The sequence below is a fragment of the Oreochromis niloticus genome, linkage group LG10 (assembly GCF_001858045.2).
Source record: "Oreochromis niloticus isolate F11D_XX linkage group LG10, O_niloticus_UMD_NMBU, whole genome shotgun sequence".
NCBI lineage: Eukaryota > Metazoa > Chordata > Actinopteri > Cichliformes > Cichlidae > Oreochromis > Oreochromis niloticus.
This window is the reverse complement of record NC_031975.2, coordinates 15254533-15273603: the sequence shown is the minus strand read 5'-3', so window position 1 is coordinate 15273603 and position 19071 is coordinate 15254533. Positions and strand designations below refer to the sequence as shown.

The 19071-nt window shown below is 40.9% G+C and overlaps 1 protein-coding gene across 1 annotated transcript in view; it reads right to left on the bottom strand.

The window, feature by feature from the left end:
- dchs1b (dachsous cadherin-related 1b) overlaps positions 1–11360 on the bottom strand; it is an 85254-nt gene extending 73894 nt beyond the window's left edge. The window contains exon 1 of the mRNA XM_005472268.3: positions 10769–11360. The gene's annotated coding sequence lies outside the window, so the exon portion shown is untranslated. The remainder of the gene's footprint in view (positions 1–10768) is intronic.
- Positions 11361–19071: the final 7711 nt, after the last annotated feature.

Below are 19071 nucleotides of genomic sequence, written 5' to 3'. Positions count from 1 at the left end.
TGCTGTGTGCAGCCCTCAAAGCCTCAAATGCATGGGCCTCCGCTCTTAAGCGCTGCAGCCAAATAATAGAAAACCATAGCATTTTCTATATGTGACCATTTAAAGCAGTACGGTATGTGCGCGAGGATGTGTGTAAATGTGTTTATACTATCGAAACTCAGTTGTCAGGAATAGCTTTTCCTCGTGCGGTGCCATCTCCCAATCCCTTGCATGTTCTACTCCTCCTCCTCCTTCCCTCTGTCCGATCCCTCTAATGTATTTAGCAGATCTGGCTGGGCACGCCATAGTTACGCTCAGCCAAGCTAAACAGGACTAAAAGTCGCAAAGTTCCAAGTAAAACTGGCCGCTCTGTATCACCGATATCTATGCCATCTTGTGCTTTGATGGAACAGCAAAAGGGTTGCATTAAGCTGGTTTCTCAGTGGTTAAAGGGCTTTGCCTATAGATACTTGTCAGGCACTCATTCACTCCTGGAACTGCTTCCTGTCACTCAGAACGCTGGCCAAACTTTGTGATTGACAGTAAAGACAGAGAGAGAAGAGAATAAAAGGAAAAAGTTTCATGCTGTGTCAAAAGTCAACAATAAAATGTGCCACAAAGACAGAACACTGGATACAACCATCTTTTTGCATTTTTAAAACCCCATCTGTTAAAATCTAGTGTACCGTCAGGCACAATACATGCATGCTTGATAACCCCAACAAGGCAATGCTCTGGTTGGTAAAAGTGTGACAAAGCATTTTCTGTGCAAGTATACGGTTGCATTTAAATGACTGAGAATGAACGCTTGGGTTAGTTTGTAGTGAAACAGGCTGCAGCGGTCTGCAATGCCAAAAAAGCTTTGACGAGGGAGGGAGGGCTGAGTCTTGCAGGGGGTATAGGATGGAGGAAAGCTTTGTTCTTCAGTTTTCATGTCACTTGGGTTGTGTGTGTGTGTGCGCGTGTGTGTGTTTAGGAGCACAAAAACAATGATGGCTGTGTCCCCTTGAGTTGCCTTTCCATGCATATCTGGATATAGATGTCCTATTTCTAACCCCAGCTGTCACCAGCACCAGGCACATGTGCATGTGAGCCGTCTGTGTGTCTTTGTACATATTACGTGTAATTCCCCGGCTCCGCTTTTACTTTTCCTCAATTTAAGAACCTACACTAAAGGTGGATATCAATTTCAATTCATTTCCACAACTGAATCAACCCCCACCCAGTGATTCTGAAGGATAACAGCACCAGGCTCTCAGACAGCCAGACAGCCACTGTCTGGAAAGTTGCACACACACTGAAATATACATGCATGTGCTACACCAAAACACAATCAATATTAATACTACTACTCATAGAGCGAGTTCATGACTGTGTCATATGACTGGAGTACATCACCCAAGGGACGCATGTAACCGTAAAAGCTCTCACAACCAGTGAAACGCAGCCTAATTCCAGTGTGAAGACTGGTAAGCCCTTAGTAAGTACATTTGAATTAATTATGATGCAATAACAACCAGTTCCTTGGCACTCCTCTGCTTTAGACGTCAGTCCTAATCCATCCACAACCAGATAGTGTAAAAAAAGTGAAAGAGAATGTGCTAAAACTGGTTGGGTGTTGGTCTCCTGTGGATAGTGTTGTAATTCATCTCACAAATGTTATTATAATTTGAATAAAATTTCTGCCTTTTAAATCTCTTCCTATAAAATTGTTACTAAGATCTAAAAGCTCAATTACAAACTCTCTTATAAGGACTCATTTATTACACATTTATCTCAACTTTGTGAAAGCTTTTGGTTTGTTTGTTAATTTTGTCCATAAAACGTTGCTCTGGAGTTTGATTTTATCACCTTTTTTTCTATGTCGAGCGACATGAGCATGGCTGTAGAGGGTGGGCAAGGGGAAACGAGTTCACAGAGACCACAGCGGTCTGTGCCAGGAACCTACTGAGAATGAGAATGAAGTCCATAATCTGTTTTCATTTGTCGCTTTCATGCCAAATCAAATAGAAAATGAAAAAAGTTAAAACAATGGGCTTTCTGATTGAGGATGTAAATATAAGAGAAAAAAACTGTCTAATCCAAAGGTATTTGGAAAGTTAGTTATTTGCCTCCACACTCTTATTTGGGTATAAAACCATGTCATGACTTATTTAAAGGTGCAATCTGTAAGAACTTTAAAATAGATTTTGAAAAATGAAAAAGCAGTTATTGTTATCGCCAGAATGTGAAGACTTAACAGCTACGAAGTTATGACAAATATGTACAGTGCTGCGGAGATTTCTACTGAAGTTAGCATGTCAACCAGTTAGCGCTGGCCTACAGTACCACTTTGAAAGTCCAGGTGGGCTAATGAGTCAATGTAGCACTCGATCTGCTTTCAGTCCAATATGAGAGAAAGGAGCACTTCCAGACAAGAAGACTGCATTTCCCTTTGCTAACACAGGAATGTTTAAAAGGATGCTACCCAGTTTTGGTTTTATACTTTGTCTTTCTTGAGTCTTACAGTGCACAGCCTCCATTTGAGCAAACAGAGCAAACTCCATTCACACAAGGGATTGTCTGATTGTTGGTGTTTTCTACGGTGGCCCTGAGAGGCCAAACGGACTGCAACTTAAGAAAACACCAGCAATAAGAAAAACGCTGCAAAAGCACACAAAACACAACGGAAATAGGAAAAAAGAAAACAGAAATAGGAAAAAAAAACAGATTTCCAAAAGCACAAGGGAAGTGTTTCTGGGGAGATAGTAACCCGACGGACCAGTTGCAGGAACCAAAATATGCTAAGAATTGCGCTGGGAGACACTTAAAAGAAGTGGAGGATCTATCGGTTTTGTGAGGAAAGAAAAGATGAGAGGTAAGTGTGCTAGCCTAACTATTAGCCTAAAAATCCGTCATCAGCATTATATGAATCACACAACACACCTAGCATGTTTTGGGTTCCTGCAACTGGTCCATCGGGTTATTGTTTCCCCAGAAACACTTCCCTTGTGCTTTTGGAAATCTGTTTTTTCCTATTTCCGTTGTCGTTTTTCCTATTTCCGTTGTGTTTTGTGTGCTTTTGCATCGTTTTTCTTATTGCTGGTGTTATCTTAAGTTGCAGTCCATTTGGCCTCTCAGGGCCACCGTAGTTTTCTCTGTATTATTGTAGGGTTTTCACCTTACATTATAAAGTGCAATTTGGCATTATATAAATAAAACTGAATTCAATTCAATTCACAGGTGACACTGGTGGATCGGAGATAGCAGTTCTCAAAAAACGATTGCTTAAAGGGCTTATTCTCTTTACCAAATAGTAATAATATCCAAATCTTAAAACTGAAAACTAAATTGGCAATAGTTTATCATTTGGATCTGGCTCTACATATATAAACTTTCTATTTTGCTTTGTTGTCAATGTATCAGTTCACATCCCAAAAATACACTCTGCAACACACACACACATTCTTCTATGAGCTGGGGCAGAATAAAACCAATAACAGCTCTTGGGAATCACTGCCTAGCTACATATTCTGAGCATTACTTAGACTTACTTATCTGTAATTGTGCTAAATTCCTAGAAGTCATTACTGGCTAAAGTTACGAGTCCATTTCAATTTAGTATGCTGCTCCAAAAATAGACAAGTCACGCTTTAATTTTTGCACATTGCTACTCAAATTCTTACTTGATTCAATGGGGATATCAGCTGAAGAAAAAAAAAGACTGCAAAAGACTCTGCAGCACCAAGATGACAATTCAAAGCTATGTGATAACTCAAGATTTGTTTATTTACTCTCACAGAGGCTGTCAAGCCAGAATGCAGACACACACAGTTACAAACTACACCAGGTCCCCCGTGACAAAACGTCCTAGATTTTACCGGCCGACAGAGAACGGCGCCGTGCAGATGGAAAGAGCAGAGAAAGAAAAGAAAATAGAGATGCAGCAGAAGAAAAGTTTGATTCAGAATAGGATTTCTTTAAAGAAAACAAAACAAAAAAGTTAGTGTGAGCAAACTCACAAATGCAGACTGACGTGTACACACATAAATAATGTGCCCTGTGGACCATCTGTGAAGCCATGGAGCAAGTGAAAACACAGCCGGAGCTGCTTCGCTCACCTCTTAACCTTCAAGGCCAAGTGAATATGCAGTGAGCTTAGCTCTTCTGATGAATATGTGTGTTTTTCTCAAGGTTTTAAAGGTTTTCTGAAACGTTTTTAAAAAAAGAGCAGCATAAGAGAGAATTCAGTATGAAAATAAGACAAAAGACAGATGGAAAAAAGCAAACAAAAAAAAAGATTATGTGGTGAAACGTTTAATAAAGTGAAGCAGCAGCTGCCACCTACATCACTCGCTGCCCCTCACCAGCAGAGCATGTTTAATATCCCATATGGGCAAGCTGTCGAGCTGAACCTTATCCATGACTATGTCAAACAATATTACACTGCAGGTGAAATGAAAAAAAAATACCACGACAGGAGCTCATGCATTCCTTTTTTTATTCATGGTTTGCATTTTGAGCTCTGTACGTGAGAAGAACATCTATTGTGTCCACTGCAGTGAAAAGAAAACACTGACTGGAAGCAATTAAACATTAGGAATTATTGTTGAATGTGGAAGACATTAAAATGTAACAACAGCTACTTAATGAGTCCATTTGGTTGCATAATGCTCTAAACCACAGTGCTCGGTTACAGAAATATTGTTACACTGGACGTTTTATTCATAGTTTGTATGTTTTATTCATTATTTCTGGATGTTATTATTAAGAAAATCCATATAATTACCAATCACTGTACACTTTATTATGTTTAAATGAAAACCTGAACAAATAAACTCCATTGTTGATTTATATATATCCGTGTCTATCACTAACACCCACACATACTTGTGGGAACACTTCATTGACTTACTTTAATTCTCTAGAGGCTTATCCTAACCTTAAATGCCTAACCCCGACCTTTAACCCCTCTTCAACCCAGTCGTAATTCTCAGCCTAAAACTTTAAAATGAATCTTAAACCTTCTGAGGATTAAACCTGGTCCCCGTAAGGGAGGTGTACGGGGCAGACTTTTGTCCCAACAAGTGATGAAGCGCGCAGTGTTATATCAGAAGACTCACAGAATCAGCTAATGAAGAAAAAGAGGAAAAGTCCAAAGACAAAACACTCAGCTGGTAGCCAAAACAGGGCTAGGAAAAGGGAAACGCCACACCATCTTGCAACTTAAACATACACAATGAGATACACAAGCAAGTGCACACTTTAATCTCCTTTTGTATTCCATCCAATGAAATAATCAGAGACATGGCCTAACAGCAAGCCAGGCACAAAGTCGTATCAGGTCATGTTATTGTTTCAGAAAACATATAAATATTAATCATGGTGATAAAAATGTTTTGTTGAAAACCTCGCCAGCTATCAGAGCAATTTCTTAGGGTGAAAAAAGGTCAGTATCTTTGTTAAAATTTAAAAAAAAAAAACCTACAGAGAGACATTGAACTTTGGTTCTTGTCTGGCGACTTATCTGGGAAACTATCAAAATGTGTAATTACTCATCTGTAGCTGAGGACAGTGCCTTGGCCTATAAGTTATTAATTTCTCCATCAACTCTTGGGCTAGTGGTGCGCCGGCAGCTGTTCTCCAAAGAAAATGCCTTTGTATCATGTTTCTCCATTATATTTCTTGTGGTAAGCCTGGGAATTAAAACTGTCTATCTTTTGTTTTCAATTTGTTCAACACAGTTGAACAGGCATCCAAACACATCAATTATATGACGCTAATACGACAAAATTAAACACTGACAAAAAAAAGGCTGATGAGATAGACAGCTTGAGGCTTCAATAGAAAGCTTAATGCATGAACTGAGCAATAGTAGCTCACTCTTTGACATACAAATTAACAACAGACAACATTTTTCACAACCTTCAAGGCTGCTTTTCAAATTTTTCAAACTTCATCAAATTCTCATTAACTGAGCTCAAAATCTTGTAAATGGTAAATGGACTGGTACTTATAAAGTGCTTTTCTAATTTAATTGAGCCCTCAAAGCACTTTATGCTACCCTTTATTCACCCAATCACACACAGATTCGTGCAAGGTCATTTTTCAGAGGTGTGTAAGTGTGTGCAAACGTCTAAAATTTGCACATGCACTCACACGGATGCTTCGGGGGCCGCTCAGGGTTCAGTATCTTGTCTAAGGATACGTTGACGCACAGACTAGACTAGACAGGGATCAAACCCCCGACCTGGTAGATTCCCCACTCTACCTCCACTCCCACACTCCTGCACCTTCTACCTAGGAACCGTCTACTGATGTGGATCCAGATTCCTGTTCGCATAGTTCACATATAAAAAGTCTCTAAGTTATCAAGAGCCCCAAAAACTTTCTTCCCAGCCAACTTTTTTTTCTTCCCTCCTTTTTGTTCCACACCGCCCACACACATCCAACCCATGAATCCCTTAGCTTGCATAACACATTGCTTCACCTGAGCTGCGATGCCCTACACAGCTCTCAGCTCGCCGCAAGTGTTTGAAGTTACCAGAAGCTCAGATCATCTCACTTACTTCATGAAAAACACATGAGACGCTACACAGACAGCTTCTCTCTTCTTCCCCGCTCAGCGTGCTTGACTCTGAGCGCAGACACTCCTTATCCATAAAGCGCTCACATGGGCAGGAGCCAGTTACCGCATTTCATTCATCTTTGTTCAGAGCCTAAATTCATCCCTTCATGTGTCTAATGAAATGAATACATCACTTCATTCAAATACATGTGAGTAGAAGTGGAGCATTTGCCAGTACTAATCATCTCCTCACTGAGGGAGAATCAATAAAACAATCTCAGCAGAAATCTTTCTGCTATTATCTAAGGCTACAGTGCTGCAAAGATAACAAATTACCTAACTGCCACTAATAGTGTTATATACATATGTACATGAACCAAGTTTGAGTTTTGGACTGTTGAGTATTAGAATATTGGGAATTATAGAAGGGTTTTCTAGTAGTTTCTGACAGATTAAATGGTTACTGTGTTAGTTAAGAAAACAGCTGAGAGATTAATTGCTAATTGCAAATAGTGATTAGTTGCTCCCCTAATGAGAGATCTCAGCTATAGCCACACACTTACTTTCGTGCACACGCGCATGCATTTACCCATTCATCTGCTACAACAACAAGGCACCCACATTTCCAGTGGTCTGGCCACACTTCTGGAAGTCAGTGTCACACCAACTTGAAACTTGAGACAACATAAAGCTTTAGAGGTTTCCATCTGCAGCTTCAATCAGGAATATAGCAACCCATTCACAGCAGTCAGTATTCTAGGTCTTAATCATGAATCAGCTAAAAGCCTGATGTGCAGCCACGCAGTTTATGGGATAATGTTTGATGTTGAATTTTAAGATGAGAGTGTAGCAAGGTAATGCATTTCAAGCTTAGCGCTTTGGTAAAGTAGGGAAACTGGTCCAAAAGCCATGCAGAAAGCCTCTTCTGTAAAACTATCTTTTTTTTCTCCCCATTTGTCTGTAATCTTTCATGTTCAGTTTATCATTACAGTAGGATCCCCACTGCCAGGACAAAGACCATGAATAATGAAGACAGCAGTTCAAAATATGGGTTTCAGAACAAACCAAAAGCTCCAGCCAGTCAATCACTCAGCCTCTGACAGGAGAGTCAAGCCATTTCCTTTGAATGGTTGAGACTGTCCTACAGTAATATCTTCTCCAGTGCCACAGATAAATGGATTTTCATTCCATACATTGAAAGGTAAGATCTGTATTTCCCAAAGGGGGACAGACTACAGAGAACTTTAAGAAAATAGTTTTCAGTGTGAGCTCAAAGATGAGGCATGACTTTGGATGACTGACTAACGGGGGCTTGATTAAGTTTGCTAGTATATTCATAAGATAAGCAAGTCTATGACCACACAGTGGGAAGAATAATCTTGTACTTCATAACTCAAAAATTACCTTCCACAGTTGCAGCAGCAAGAATGCGGCTGTTCTACACAGGACTGTGATTATCATTTTGGGTAATCCATGCACACGTAAGCCAGGATTTAAAGTGGGAAAATTTCACAAATCATAACGATAACGAGATGACCAACTTGGCAATTGTAGCTGTTAATCAAGACGTGGGATTATAACAAAAAACAATCGAGGAGTAGTTAGCAGATGAGACTCCTGATCAGCAGAAATCTTGCTTCTAACTCTACTAGTAAAGCTATTAATAACAGTCTGGCCTTCCTGTGTGGATGGTGATGCAAACAAGAAGTGACTTTCCAGGAAAACAGAGCTACTCCCTCACACAGCGGTGCAGCCTACAACTGCTTATGGTCTACACCCTCTGTAATAAATTAAGATGGCATTAAAGTCCCAAAATATTGGGTCTTTGGCTTATGTTATGTCTACGATGGTAGACTGAGAGGTAAATAAAAACACCAACACAGACCCGAGGCATCAGCAGCATGTAGTGAGTAAAAAGATGGAGGGTAAATATTTAACACACTAGATACTCATCGTGGAGCCAGAGAGAATGGAAACAACCTTTGCTGTTTATGTTTGTGTTTGTGTTTTGCTGGCTGGTAGTGCATCATATTTGCATACCTGAGAGAACACGAGTCTAACTTGGCATTTATCACGTGTTAGGGTTTGTTGTGTATTTGTGTGTGAGTGTGCGTGCAAGAGGAAGAGTTAGATGGAGAGGAGTCTGTGAGTCACTTTCCGATATTTGTGCTCAGACACTGATTTCACATGCTTGAGAAACAAAAACCCAGGAAAAAACAGTTCTGGGATACAATTAGATTTTTTTTGCTTCAGAGGCATCATTTGGATGGGGAAGATATTTTCAATTTCTCTCACTTCGCTCTCCCTCATTGGCAGCACTTGGAGGTTTGAGATGATGAGCTGAAACACAAAAGATTTACCCGCTACAGTTTTCTCCGCAATACTGTATGTGTAGTGTTTTCGCAATCTTTTTTCTTTTTTTTAAAAATCAGACCGTGAGAAAAGAGTTATGGGATTAAATCACGCAAGTAATGAAACCTGACTGGGAAAAGAGTTATTTTTCTTTCTTATGTGGCTTTTGTGGGAGTTGCAAAGAGGACAATGGTGTATACAGTACTAACAGAATTTCAGTGTCAATGTGGGTGGCAAATGCACAATTTGATCACCCTTTGTGTTTCAGGGTAAACTCCCAAACATTGCTTGAGATTTGCAAAAAAGGAATAAAGCTGTAGCTTGGACATTCCCTTAAGGAAGAGCATTATAATGAACAAGGAGTATCCTTAAAGACTGCTGAAAAAAAAGAAGAAGAAAAAGAAATTGATGACAGCTCAAAAACTGAAACGGAACAATATTTGGCTGTATGTCAGTGTGATTCAGATGTAGGATTTCAAGATTGAAGAAACAGAATGAGCCCCACCCAGCATCAAATTAAAATCTAATCCAGCCTCCAGATATACTCCTCTTGCATCAGGGAGCATGAATTTACCAGGACGAGATAAAAACAACTGTGAAAATAACCCGAGTTGTTTAAAATCCTTCTCCTGCGAAGAAGGATCTGTTCTGCTGAGCAGCTGATGTGAATAATTATAAGTTGTTAGTATAAACTGAGGCTCTGCTCAGTTGTAGCTACTAGTGGCACTAGATATGCATATGGTTCCTGTTAGAAAAATGTCTTGCTGCACGCCTCATCACTCTGCAAGAAACCAAACTCTTGCTGTTTTTATGCAGACCAGAGGCTGTCTCTGAGGTCAGTGTACTGCAAGGCTGGAGCACATGGGACAATGTAAGTGGATAGTGCAATAATGCAAACATCAGTATCCCCTGCATACAGCAGAAAACCAAGTGCCGAGGAGCTCAGCGGACACCAGATATGACTGGAATAAGTATTGTGGTTAGGAGTTTAAATATGCCCGTGGGTTCCCATTTTTAGCTTTTGGCCATGTAAACATATACAGACAGAAATGGCTGAAATAACAACACTTTTATGTTAGAGGGGGAAAAAGTTAGATTGAGTCAAAATCTGTTTGCCGCATAACAAAACTGCCATGAGCAGTCCAAACTAAACTAAACTATACAGTCCATGTCTACTGAGAGAGTCCTGCTCCAGTCTGGGGTTCTGTTTTCATAATCAGAAAAGCAGAAATGAGAAGCTACAACAGCATTTGCAGAGCAGACCCTGTGTGTGCCTTGCTCAGTGGTACACAGCAATATTTAAAATTCTTTCCGCTAGTGATGCCTTGCGGGCATTTTTCATTGTCACACCAGTTGGTCTCCCTGAGAAATACTTTTAACAAACGCTGACCCACTTTGTGCACTTCATGGTGTTTCCCATTAAGTGGTTCTGTCGTCCCTCCAAAATAAAAAGAGTAGCTACTCTGAGCCTGCCAACACTGTGGAAGAAACCACTGACTTGCTGTTATTAACCAGCTCCATAAAGCGTAATTAGCTTGTGTGGTAGTCGACCGGATTGGCCGCTTTTTCATTTCAAATGGGGATGAATCACTCTTTTTTTCCATCCTCTCTGACTGGGAATCAATAATCAATATTAAGTTACAGTGCATCACTGTGATGCACTGATCTTGTGCTACTTTTGAGTCTCTCTAGTATAGCCTTCCACAGCACTGTACAGAGATCAGCTAACAGCCCATGCACGCAAGGTGCAGATGCAGGGTGCATACCCCTCTGCATGGGAAACCAGCAGCCTCCTCCCAGTAAGAGACTGTCTGCCTGCATTTATTCTTTATTTTTATTCCGTGAATGAGACATCACTGTTTAGATAAGAAGTAAAAAGCGATCACTTACACTCATCGGATCCCCGCTGCTCTGGATGTGCACCCTGGATATCCCCTTCACAACCTGATTAGTATGCAAACGGGTTTCCAATCCCTCCCAAACGACAGACAATCCACCAGGACAGAATCTTGAATGGAACCTTGCTGGCCAGCTGGACTAGGCTTTTTGATGTTCCATAATATCCACAGAAAACGCCAGTAGTGCTAATTCCACAGATGCTCTAATCCCGCTGACCGGCAGGTTGGGTATTCCACAGGGAAGGGTTTTTATGCGTCTCCGTCCCCGAGTCAGGTGAGCGCATTTGGATCAGCTGGGAAGCTGCACGGCTTCTTCACTGTCTGCAGCAGAGAGGAGACGTTTGTGGTCCTCCGCACAGTCTCTCGTTGATCTTCAGTGTTTCACTTTTCGCTTCTCTCTCGCTCCCTCTCTCTCTCTCAGCATCCAGTCATTGAGACACGGTGTTTGTGGATGTGTGTGTGTGCGTGTTGAGACAGAGTCGCTTCAGGGTACCGTGCACCTCACCAACCGAAAGCCGACTCGTCCGCCACAAGGCCCAGCCCCCTACTCAGCTCCATACCCTCCTCCACCTCTTCCTCCCTCCTTCACTTACTTGGATTGCTAATTTATTCGGGTAGCTACACAAAAGGGGGGACAGACGTGGAATACAGTAGGGAGAAAGGCTGGAGAGCAGACTTTGGTGCCCCCCAGCTCCGTTCAGTGGAAGTGGCCAAGTCTTTGAAACAAAGGAGCGCACCATGCGCCATCAAAGCACCAGTCATTATGCAGGTCCCTGGATATATTTTTCCATTTTAACCTGTCTGATCCTTTTTATTAATGACGAAAAATTAGAATCATAGCCCATGTGATGGTGATTCGGGAATGTAGTGTTCTCATGAATATCTAATTGTACTAGCATTTAAATTCCAAGTTAAAATGGTAATAATAAAATTATTATAGTTTACAGTTAAATAAAATTACCAGTTACTTATATTGCAATTGAATGACACTTTCCCACTTCACAACAATGCCTTACATCCTTTTTTTCATATGCGAGGAAATACTGTTACATATGTAACCAAATTTATTTTTTGAAGTTGTGTTTAGGGTAATTGATGAGATTTTACACGCATATTAAAGCTTGTGACTATAACCTGCAGCAGATCAGGCTGGGCTGAGCTTCAGACACATATAGACCACACAAGTAAGCACGCATGCATGTACACACACACACACTGCTAGAATCAGCAAGATGAGAGTCATTCATCACCCCAGATTTTAGGTCAAGCCTCTACCTGCATCACTGAAGCAGAGCGATGGAGGAGAGGTAGATGAGGGAGAGCTGTGTCGCGGGAGAATGTGTGAACAGGGGGCTCGTGGGAGTGGTGGTGGTGTCAAGGACAGCAATCAGTCAGTCCCCTCTTGGTTTAGGAGTCCACCAGAGATAGATGTGTTGTTGCAGTCAGTATAGGGGAAGTGGTACTTTAACATTTTTACCACTAAGTGTTATATTTAACCACAGCGACTGGGACATGATGGCCAGACACCATGGACTCAAACCCAGTGAACTCTACAGCAGACCCAATTTACACTAGAAACTGTTTGGTTAATGGCTAAAGCAGGCAACAGTGATTTATGAAACACAAACAAGCATAATCTCCGCATATTATGATGTTTGTCACTTTGGGATTGAACCATAAGTCATGACAGTAGTGCAGCGTGTTAACGTTAAAGTGTTATCTTATACCAGAGGGAAGGAGAAGAAGACGAGAACATAAGAAAGTCACCTATGGCATTTTATGGTGTTGTTTGAGTGTTAGGTAAAAGCGCCAGTTGATCCCGTGTAAAAAAGAAATGTATTTTTACCTCCTGACTGAATCCGAGGCCACAAAATCACTTGAACTGGATATGACACGGGATATAAAAATGTATAAAAACAGGCACAATTGTTGCCTGGAAGTTATGAGCTCAGTACTTAGCACGCTGGGTTTGAAAAGCATTACCTGGCAGAAAAGCTCTGACAAGTTTAAAAGGTGCAAAGTCGTGATCGGTTCAGACAAAGGTTTGCTTGCTGAGAATTAACCTGAAACTGTTAGGAAAATGATACTGGTGGCTACTGGGCAACATATATGTGGACACAAATATGTGGGTTATAAACCACTATTGGCCAACAAAAGTCCAATTCTAGTGTAACCGTATTCTAGGTGTTTGTGAGTGAATTCATTTAGCATTGATTCGGCTGCATGAACACTTGCCTCAGCCTAACAATTACACAGCTTTAACCAAGAGCAGATGGTTTGGGTGTGACACTTTTGGTGGGGCTCACCACCATGGTGGAGACCACTGCGAGATTTACGTCATTGCCACACACGTTCATAAATGTAATATCTCAGTCAAATATTGACACCCACATACACGCAGACACATACTCCTACATTCAAACATGCATCGTGACCATGGAATATGGTGAAAGGATTTATTTGGCTCCTGTGTCTGTCCTGTCTGTCATTTCCTCCCTCTAACCACAAAATCGACATCCTGACTATGATAACCCCAATCAGCTTGAGTTCATCAATTTGGGGGTTATCAATTTATAGAACGTCAACACTTAGATAAGCTTTGTATTCATTCCAAGTCTGTACATCCATTGCAAAACGGATTAAACCAGCAACCACAGAAAGGAATAAATTCATATTTCTGTTATGTCTACTAATTTTCATTATCTGGGAATAAAAAAAACAATCTATAAACACACTATAGAAATAAATATAATGTGGTGGTTAGCTTATAACTACTTACTAGCTGTGAGGTCTTGCATCGTTAGGAGCTAATGGAGGGGCCTGTCTATATTGGCTGTACCACTGGGCTCATTGGCAGGGTACCTCTATCCTATACAAACACTCATGCACAGTTGACTGCAGCTCACTTAGTTTCTTTGAAACTTACTGGAACAAGCTGATGCTATCAGTAAGTAAGGGATAACATAAATTTAACAACTTCAACACTATAAATTATTTTTTTCCCTTTGTTTTGAGGTATGAGGTAAATGTGTCTGTTTCCATTTTATGTTATTCCCACTTTCACACACATCCAAATGTTTTCATTGCAGTCCTTATATTGGTACCTAATATCTTCTGTGCCGTGCACAGGTTCACAGGCTCTTGTTTTTTGTCACTTCTCTCTGTGAGTCTCTCAGTCATACACTCTGTGTCTCTGCAGGTGCCGACCCCGGCTATCTGATCCGCCTTTCCTGTGCAACAGGATGGGATGAGGTCACAGCGTCACTCTGTGACTCTGTGCCAAAAGAGGAAGGAGCAGTGCTTTAGTCAGACCTTCCTTTCCCATGGCCAAAATACCACTGATCCCCTTAATGGGGGACTTCTGTAACTCAAAAAGTTCACTTTGGAGTATTTTGATTTCTTAAAAAAAGGCATAAAAATGCACTTGTCGACAAAGTCTATAAGATTAAAAAAAAACAAATCATGTGTTTCTTTTATTTTAAATAGATTGAGGGATTTCAACTGATTGTCTGTTTCTGCTCATAATTTGTCTGGGCATCGCATATGACTAGGAATTTAAACTACTTTAAGTTACTTCCAATCTCTTTTTTTTCTAGCTATGTTAATGACAGACACCTATATATACTTATATATAGCGGACATGACAAAGTTTACTTTGACTTTGACTTTATGGCTTTGTTTGAGCCAGTTTATGTATTTTAGATGTATTTTAGATATCAGTGCCTAGACATCATAAAACGTCTTGCAGTCAGTAACGGTTAAACAAATGTACCGCTTACTCCCATCAGTTAAAGTTTGGTACGCGGTTGTTTTCAAAAATGACTCTCAATTCCTCTTACAGATGAATGAAAGTTCTATGACAAGGCTCAAAATAAATCAGATTGGAATCAGCGCTACAGATAACGGCGAGAAGTAGTAAATCATTGAGGAATGGCCAGTCTTTTCTTCATTTTGGGGCTTTGTATTTGTTGAAAATTGAAAAAGAAATACAGACTAATGCTAGTGTTATCCTTTAAAATCTTTAATTAGCTTCCAAGCAAAATGTAGCCAGACTTTTAAAATCCTGGACATTACAAAATTTTACCGAATAAGTGCCCTTTCTTTTAACTCCAGCAAGACTTTCACTAATACTGTCTTTCTTCTGTTTTCCAAAGTACACCGACTAAAGTTGTCTTTGTCCACATCTGTGCCTCTAGGGTATTCTTAGAGAGATTTTTATAGCTTACTTTGCTTTGAGGCCATTCTCCAAACCATGCAACCACACACCAGACCGGTGGATTTCACTCTTCTTTCAAAACTTCTACATTGTCCAATTGTGCAGATCCCACTTAAAAGGAAGTAAAAGTTGAATTGAATATAAATTTAGTGGAGATGCTTTGTTTTTGAAGTTTTGCCATTTTGCTGGGTGTTGGCATCACACTTCCTGTTGGTAACGTGTGGTTTCCGCTTGCCTTTTTTTTTTAAGGTTCAGTGATTTTTACTGGTGCATTGTTTAGGTGAGTTTTCCGCATGGACATGTGCAGCTTCAGGACTATTTTTAGGGAAAGACTGCGAGGATAAATAGAATGATAAATGACAGAGCAGGAAAAGGGCATTGTTACTAGGAGCTGTGAGAGATGGAGCTCCGCAGAAACAAATCACGTATAATGTCTTCCATCCAAAAGGAAATGATGTCTGAAATGAAATGTTTTGACTTGAGATATCATCGTGGCAGCTACTTACCCCTGAAATATCTCCTATATTTAATTCAGTGCTTTTCAAAATCCATCACTAAATCCTCTTTTCACTCAGTGAAGATTTTAGCCCTTATCTCGAACTACGTCACCTCCATAACATGCTTACAGTTTGAAGAAATGTTAAAAACTTTATCATCTGTGTCTGAACCGTTATAAGTCTGGAGACTCGATTTCACAGCCTGGCCTTTTTCCACTTGGCAGGCCTCACCTCAACAAGACCTCCCAGCATTAACTAAACATTAACTTACACATTCACACACGATGATTGCATGTTTTTTATTAGTAATTTTTTTTTTTATTCCTGACATAAAGAGTCCAAACAGGAAAGTGGCAGTTTAACTTTTGAACAGCTACAATGCCCCTGACACTTTGCATATCTTTACATGGAGGTTGATATCAGAGCAGTTCCTCTGACGAGCTTCCAGGTTTTGTTCAGCGAAGAAAATGAATTGGGTGCAATCTATCTGAGGCTGTTGCATGCTGTTGGGAAGATCACCAGAATCACTTCTCTTATATCTCTCGAGGACTTCTCCCTTTTCCCTTATTATCTTCTGCTCCAGCCATTATCTCAATCGACCTTCTTTGCACGACTTGGACATCACATCAACACAATACCTGCACGCTGCATCCTCCTCTCCTTCGAACTTGCCTCCCCCTCCTCATTAATTTATCTCTGCATGACACCTCCCTTCCTCCTTCTTCCTCCCACTATCAGAATGTTTTATTGTCACAAAACAAATGCACCAAGCAGGCTGATACAGTAAAAGTACGACAGCCTCGATTTAAGACCTAAAATTGTTTAGGTTTTGAGCAAACTATTTAGCCTCTGGCTGACAGACATGCTATAAAACCTTGCCGACCATAAAGCATGGACTTAACAGTTTTATCATTGTTATGCTGATGAACATTAAACTTGTGCGTACAATAGCCGCAGTTGATTGGCTCCACCGTGCCGTGTGGTCATAGGAAACTGTTTAGTTAGAGTAACTCAAGACACGTTCCATAGAAATAAAATGAGCAGAAGTTCTACTAAAAATGTTTAATGTGAGCACTTAGTAGAGACTGAGATACGGCTGCTGGAACAGTTGCTTCCACTGTCGCATGAAGGTTTGTTACACTTAGTGAACTGCTGCTGAAAAGCTCCTCTACCACACAATGTGCTTCTAATACAAGCTCCTAGCAAACAGGAAGTAGCCAAAGCTGAGAACTTCCTGTATAAGCCCATTTAGGGCCCAGCTTCTGCGCTATGGGCACAGGAGGTTCCTGAATGTGTCTTAAGTGTGTGTGTGTGTTGTATGTGTGTGTGTGTTTTTGCCATTCAGTATTCCATCTCCTCTGCTTCCTCCACCCCCCCACTTCAGCCTGCTGATGCACGGCATCGTGGGAAAGAGTGAGTCGCACCTCCACACACCAAGCTGGCTCAGTCACCGCACACATAAAACAGCAGAGACGGGGGCAGATTTAGTGGGTGTTGTGAGCCAGATGTGATGCCATGTTGCACAAATGTAGTGACATTTTGCTGCGAATGTGCCACCATGACTCTATATATAGTGTTAATGACAGACAAGTCCGTGTGCTGGAGACTGAAAAAAGAAAGAAAGAAAAGAAAGAGATGAAAAAAAGGCGCTACTTTACCCCAAACTTTACATTGTTACATTCTTTACAGGGTGGAGGAGAATGTTCTGGATCAAATTTATACCCCCCAGAAGAATAATGCTACACAGACACACACCATCCCCTCGCTTTGTTCCATCATCTATAGTTTTCCAAAATGAAATTTGCAGCTTCATGTGACAGCAGTCACTGCTTTGTTTATGTGTGTACGTGTCTTGCGCACGTGTTATGGGATCTCTGAACCTTGGCCTAGCCTGTGAGGTGTGTGCTGGACACTTCAGAGGAAGAGGAAGATGACAAGGTCAAACGCGCCGGGGGAGATAAGTTGTCACTCAAGTCGGCCTTCTGGATCAGCTGCTTCCTGTTTATTGCTGCACTGATGTGTTGTTCTACGAGGCTTTGGCCTTTGACTCCACCGGAACAGAAGCACATCCTGCGACGGATAGCCGTACTGGTCAGTGCACTGTCACGCCTCGTCACATGACCACTCTGACCTGACGTTTACTCACATTTAGATGGTTTGTGCGCCACAGCGGTTCATAGTGGAATTTTCAAATGGGTGTTGACTGTGATGTTGTTACTGTATTGATTAATTAATCATCATTATGGCCCACCATTGATTGAATGCAGGATGCAAGTTTATTAGACATCTTTGGAAGCTAATGAGCAAAGATTATTACATTTACTTAGGTTTTTTTGTATTATTTTCTCACCCAAAAATAATCATTTTAATTGTTTGTTGTTTTTTTGTATGTTTGATCGGTTGCTTTGTTGTTTTAAGCTGTGTACGTTAACCCCGAGATAAGTTGATAAGAGAGTTGATAGATGATATTCACAGCTTTGCCTGTCTTCTTGGAATCATAAACCAGAACCCTAAGGCTACTTTGTGTCTGGAAGTTGATCAAGAAGAAGTCCAAAATCAGCTCTGTAACTCTCACAGCTGTCTGCGAATGGAGTCAGGGCAGGAGCTGGAGATTTTTTTTTTACGTCTTTCCTTGAGTGTGATTTATACGTCCAGTCCCGTCTTCTCCTCCTGTTCCAGCTTTCTTTGATTGTTTGTTTCTTTGGAAGCGTTTAGATGTCTTTTCCAAAAAAAAATAGCCCTCCACAAAAGGACAATAATCAAGATAAGGTAATGCCGGTTTCCCAACTAGTGCCACACACAGTACAGGCCACAATATGTTTACATTATGGACTGCTGTCTGAGCTTTTAGAGGGATTACGTCCAGGAGATGGAATGGCTCCAACAGAGTTCACATTTGTTCATAAAGATACTGGGGCTAGTCTGGCAAAATGACAGAACTACACAGAGGCCTGGAGAAAGATGGAGAGCAGCACTGAAGGTATGTAGAGGCGGTACCCACACGTGGGGAACAAACTAGAGTAGCTTAGGTTCTGCACATGAGTATGGTAAGAAATATAAGGAAGCTGAACGATGTAGTTCAAAAGTTTATTTTAAATCTTCTGGGCTGCTGTCATAGAAAGGACACTGTTAACAGAGTATGAGGATGATCGCGTGAGGATGTTGAAGAAACGGGAGTGAAAAAAATCCAGTTCAAATAACAAGCTGAGACTGATTTACTTGTAGTGCTTGAATCCCTCGCAGCACCGCAGAACTTCTTTATTAGATCTACTCGGGAACATTCGAGGCATGTCAGCCTGCACAGAGGGGGTTATTCATATCATCGAGTCCATCTCTACCGATGTGGAGCCTCTCAACATGTGATCCAGATCTGCATCTCTCAAAGTCTTCTTAAAAAAAAAGTGGTTTGTGAAAGGCGGTCTAGAGAAAAAGAGACAAATAATTTTTAAAACAAATTTAGACGGTGCAGAGTAAATATGGTAAACAACGTTAAGTCTAGACTGCACACTGATAAGAGCTGGAGACAGGCACAAGGGTTCCTGATGATGTGGTAGTTTTTTATGACTGCATCGTTTCTTCCTA